This window comes from Cherax quadricarinatus, chromosome 3, assembly GCF_038502225.1.
Source record: "Cherax quadricarinatus isolate ZL_2023a chromosome 3, ASM3850222v1, whole genome shotgun sequence".
Taxonomy (NCBI): domain Eukaryota; kingdom Metazoa; phylum Arthropoda; class Malacostraca; order Decapoda; family Parastacidae; genus Cherax; species Cherax quadricarinatus.
Window position 1 is genome coordinate 71,512,550 of NC_091294.1, and position 5,569 is coordinate 71,518,118.

At 46.8% G+C, this 5,569-nt stretch overlaps 1 non-coding gene across 1 annotated transcript; it reads right to left on the reverse strand.

The window, feature by feature from the left end:
• Positions 1–5,141: 5,141 nt before the first annotated feature.
• Positions 5,142–5,245, reverse strand: LOC128699241 (U6 spliceosomal RNA). Its single transcript, XR_008408566.1, has one exon. It is a non-coding gene; the product is annotated as a U6 spliceosomal RNA (small nuclear RNA).
• Positions 5,246–5,569: the final 324 nt, after the last annotated feature.

Genomic DNA, 5,569 nt, shown 5'->3' on the forward strand with positions numbered 1-5,569 from the left:
TCCCTTCTGCCATCCAATACTCTCGCTTCCTTCCCTACCCTGCAGCACTGTATAGCCCTTATGGCTTAGCGCTTCTTTTTGATTATAATAATAATTATAACTCCCTCATCTAACCCTCCCACATCTAGACCCTCACCCTCTGTACCATCCTACTTAACCAATACCAGACACCCTCCAACCCCTCACAAAAAAATCTACTACATGGTACGCCATCTCACCTCCACAGATTCCACACCCCCCAGCCTCTACTACCCTTATGATTCATAGTACCTCTCCTGACGGTAGAATGGCATGCAGAAAACGATACATTACCTCCTGCATCCTTGGATTTAACCTCAACTTGCTAAACCTGTACCATATACTCACCCATGGGTACATGGGGAAAATCCCCTCCACTGGGGCAATGACCCTCCCCACAAGCAACCTACACAAAACACCTATTTGAAGTTTCCTCGGTTCTTGAGCCACCATTAAAGCCCGCAAGACGGTTTCACATTCCTTCAATTCTACTCCACCATACAACTTTCCCAACCTGTCATGTACTTTATTCAGGTGCCCCCCCTCACTCCCTCGCACAACACCTCCCATTTAAGAAACACATTTAACCCTCCTTTTCAGATCCAGCAACCCCAACCCACCCTAACGCACAGGCAACATTACAACCTCTCTGTAGCCAATCACAACTCGAACCCCACAAGAATTTGAACACCTGTCTCAGAATTCCTGCAATCTCTGTCCGTTACTGGGTACACGGCCGCTGCATACTACACCTTAATATACAATAATACATTTATGACAATCACTCTTTGCACGAGGGTCAGATGATGTCTCAATGCACCCAGACACGCCTGAATCCTTCCCAACAACCGATTTGAGTTTTCCTCCCATGCCGCATCCAGGTCTTCTCTATTGATGATACCACAAATTTTTAACGACTCCATCTGTCTCCTCACAACGTTGCAACCCCCTCCTACTCTCCCCATCCAGTCTCCCAACCTTATGACCATTGACTTCTCGCTATTCACCTTCATTCCTATTGCACCTCCAAACAACCGCACAACGTCATCTAAAGCCCCCAGCGACATCCCTTCCTGAACCAAGACGATTGTATCATCCACATATTCTATTAATCCAGGCCATACTTTCAATACTCCCACCTCCACCCCCATTACACACTCGATGCTCAACCATTCTATAGAAGGGGTCCTGAATGCATGCAAACAATATTTGTGACATAGGACACCCCTGCCTATGTCCTCTCCCCATTGCAATCTCCTCCCCCAAGCATCCATTTATCTGTACCCTCGCCATGGCTCCTTTGTACAAAGTGGCTACCCAATTTACTATTTCCTCCCACATAACCTTGCCTCCTGAGTATAGCACCCAATGTTCCCCTTTCCATTCTGTCATATGCCCCCTGCCAGTCTAAAGCCAGCAATGCTGCCCCCCTCCCCCCTTTCGACTCCACAAAATCCTTCAGTATCCCATGACATTCTAGCATCGACCTTCCAGGCAACCCAAACTGCGTTTTTGACACCACCCACCCTAAAAGACATTTAAACCTATTACCCAAGATTTTAGCAAACAACTTATCTGCGCATAGCAGTGATATGGCACGGTAGTCCTTGAGGGTGTGCTGCCCCTTACCCTTTGGGAGCAACACTACAACGGCTGTTACCTGTTTCTCCCCCAACTCTCCCCTCTCCTTCATCTGATTTAATAACCTGATCATGAATCACCTTATCAACTCCAAATGCTGTAGATAAAATTCATCCGATAGACCGTCTATTCCCGGAGCTTTTCCCTTCATCATTCTCCTTAGTGCCATCTCTATTTCCCCCTCTGTAATTACCCCTTCCAATGCCTTCCTATCACTGTTCCCTAAATTGCACGTCACATACTCACACACCTGCTCTAAAACCTCATCCCCCACCCTCCACTTTTCCAATACCCTTCATACCATTTATCGGCATGTGCACACATTCCTTTCATAGCCTGTATCTCCTGATCTACCCTATAACCTCCCGCCGACTCGTGGACCTCTAACCCTGGGATAGCTGTAGCCTGCTGTCATTGCTTTTGACGTCGCAATACACATGCCGATGGCTTGTCGCCCCATAACACCACCTATACCCATGCCTGCACTCTTACTGCTTGAAGCCTCTCATCTTACAACTCCCTCAGTCTCCCCTTCACTTCAGCAATCTCATCCATGGGATAATTGCCCCCCACAGCCCCCTGCACATAACATCCCCTTAACCTATCCTCCAAATAATTAGAAAGATCATATTTCAAATTATTTATACATTTTCCCTCCCTCACGTAATTTTTTTAATTCTTTCCTTAGTGACACAATCCCACAATTTCACCACATCTTCCACACCATTAGCTTTCCCCCTAAGCTCCTTCCATAAGACTGCAAACCCCTCCAACCCCTCCTCGTCGCTCAACACACTTGTGTTTAACTTCCAGTAACTCCTATATATTCTCACAAATGCCTCCCACTCCACCTCAGTCACTACTACTCTATGGTCCGAATACGCAACCTCTACAGTTTTGAAAGATCGTACTACAACCCCATGGGAAAGATACACTGTCTGAATGTGTGGCATGCCCTCTCCTAACAAACGTGTGCTCTATCTCCCACGCCTCCCCTTCAAATGCGTCTCATAACCAAATATCCCTCAATAAATCTCTTAGGGCCACAGACACAAAGCCTGCCCCTCTCGGTTCCACGTCGGCTCTTCTAATAACGCAGTTCCAGTCTCCTACTAGTGTCACATCCGGTAATGCCTATAAGAAAAACACAAGGTCTTCACACACAAACTCCTGTTTCACCTGTACGTTATTCTCTGCAGGCGCATACACCCTTACAAAGGACACCCGCTTTCCCATCCACCAACCATCCACACATAACCCCCTCCCCCTCACTTTTCTGCAAAACAAACGGGCTCGCCTCCCTAATTAATATACCCACACTTCCTTTTAAACGGGCAGATGGCAGGGTTACCACCTTAAACACTGCCACCTCCAACACCCTACCCTCCTTAAAATTATGCTCCTGAATGAACACAACATCCAATTTAGATTTATTCAGAAACGGTCTAAACCATTCTCACTTTACACAATTACACAGACCATTGACGTTTATTGTCATACACCAGAGGCCGCTTAAAGTTTCCAAACCTGCCTCCTCTCTCCACACTTCCCAGGGACACCAGAACTTGGAGCTCCACTTGCCACCTTCACACTTCCTTCCCCCCCTCCTTCTTTCGGTGCCTTTTGTCATGGCCACCACTACCTTCCCCATCCACCCAAAACTGCTTCCCAGGCCGCTGCACTGGCGTTAGGACATCATCTGAATCCTGTGCAGCAGCCCTCTTCCTCGTGACGATCTCATCCTCCATAGCTTGGTCTGGGGATGCCTCACAATGGACCTCTACTTCCACTGTACATTGTTTCATTGAACCCGGTGACACCTCTGCCACGCTGTCACTCCCGTAGTCCTTATGATTCTTCTACCATTGACTCGCCTTCAGCTCGTTATCTACTGCCCGCTCAGGTGCATCTGCCTCCTGAGGCGGTGACAAGGACTTCAACACCTCGGCCAACTCCTCCTCAAGCCCCAGCACTTCCTCCTGTACTTGCTGCTCGCCGTTTGCCGCTGGAATAGTCTTGGGGCCAGTTAACTGGTCCAGGGCCTCACCCATCCCACAGCCAAAATGCGCCTCGTCCACTATCTCGCTCCATAGACTACCACGCCCTCCTTCACTCCGTTGTTTCTCGTCTGCCTCCTCCCTAGCAGGGGAAGATGCCTCTGCCGCTGGGCCAGGCGCTCATTGTCGCTTCCCACATGCCACTGCTATGCAATCATATTCTCCACATAGGCGGCATGTACGTCTCTGCCCGGTGTACGATACCATGACCTGTGTCTTAAAGTCCTGTAGGTACACGTAGGACGGTATGGGGTGCCGCAAGGTAATTTTTAAGGTAAAGGTGCCTTCCGGCAGACCCGCGTAAGCTCCCGACACCCACATACCATGCTGGGCCAAATGAACTGTCCCATATTCCTCAAAAACTTTTCTAATATGTGCTTCGTCTACCTCAAAGGAACGTTACGAAGCTTAATCCATGTAAAATGCCTGGATACGTCAATCATCCTTACACGAACAGCCGGCATAGCATCAAGACTTACGTCCTGAAAACGATTTACGAACGACTCGTAGACTGAATATTAAAATGGCATAAAATACCGACAGGTTGTTAGATAAGACACACATGCAACAGTTAGGAATCTTTATTTCGAAACGTTTTGCCTACACAGTAGGCTTCTTCAGTCGAGTACAGAAAAGTTGATAGAAGCAGAAGAGACTTGAAGACGATGTAATTAGTCCATCACCCTTGAAGTTTTGAGGTGGTCAGTCCCTCAGTCTGGAGAAGAGTATTGTTCCATAATCTGAAACAATATGGAGTTGAAGTGACAGGATGGAGCCTTATATACCGCCAGGAGTTGAGATGTAGGCCACTACATTCTTACCTCTACTAGTGGCCTACATCTCAACTCCTGGCGCTATATAAGGCTCCATCCTGTCACTTCAACTTCATATTGTTTCAGAATATGGAACAATACTCTTCTCCAGACTGAGGGACTCACCACCTCAAAACTTCAAGGGTGATGGACTAATTACATCGTCTTCAAGTCTCTTCTGCTTCTATCAACTTTTCTGTACTCGACTGAAGAAGCTTACTGTGTAGGCGAAACGTTTCGAAATAAAGATACTTAACTGTTGCATATGTGTCTTACCTAACGACTCGTAGACTGTTGCTGAGAGCAATTTCACAAAAATTCTGTGCTCCATTTAATGCTACCCTGTATAACTCTCCGTCCTGAATACCATACGTCTCTCTTATGATCTTGGGAAGTAATAATTGCCCCGAAACAGGCGATATTGCCCCATGGAGAAGCTCTATTCCCACAGTGTTGATCCGGCATCTGTGACTGAATGCCATATTGACTAATGGTAGTTCTCCTGGTTTGACAGCAGAGGCACGACAAGCACCACCTCACACCACCTCAGCCAGGCAACTGAGGAGCGTCTGTGCAGTAGATCCTCTCGGCCCGAAAGCAAAGGGGACAATCAAAAAATGTGGAATGCTTCACGATTTTGCGTGTCATGCTTGCGCAGGGGCCATGCAAATCTCTGTATCGTTCCAATTTTAGTATATGTACTGCCGAAGCAAGTACACTGGGTTCAGTTGACCAGCTTATGTTTCAGTGTACTGGGTGCAGTTGAGAGCTTGTGGTTGAGTGTACTGGGTGCAGTTGACCAGCTTGTGGTTGAGTGTACTGGGTGCAGTTGACCAGCTTGTGGTTCAGTGTACTGGGTTAAGTTGAGAGCTTGTGGTTCAGTGTACTGGGTACAGTTTTTATATTTTTATTTAAATCATAGAATAAATACAATAATTCATAAGAGTATAAAATTAAAAACCATACTAGATATTAAAAAACCTCTAATACACAATCCCAGTACAGAAAATAAACACCATAGATAATGGCCATATTACAACC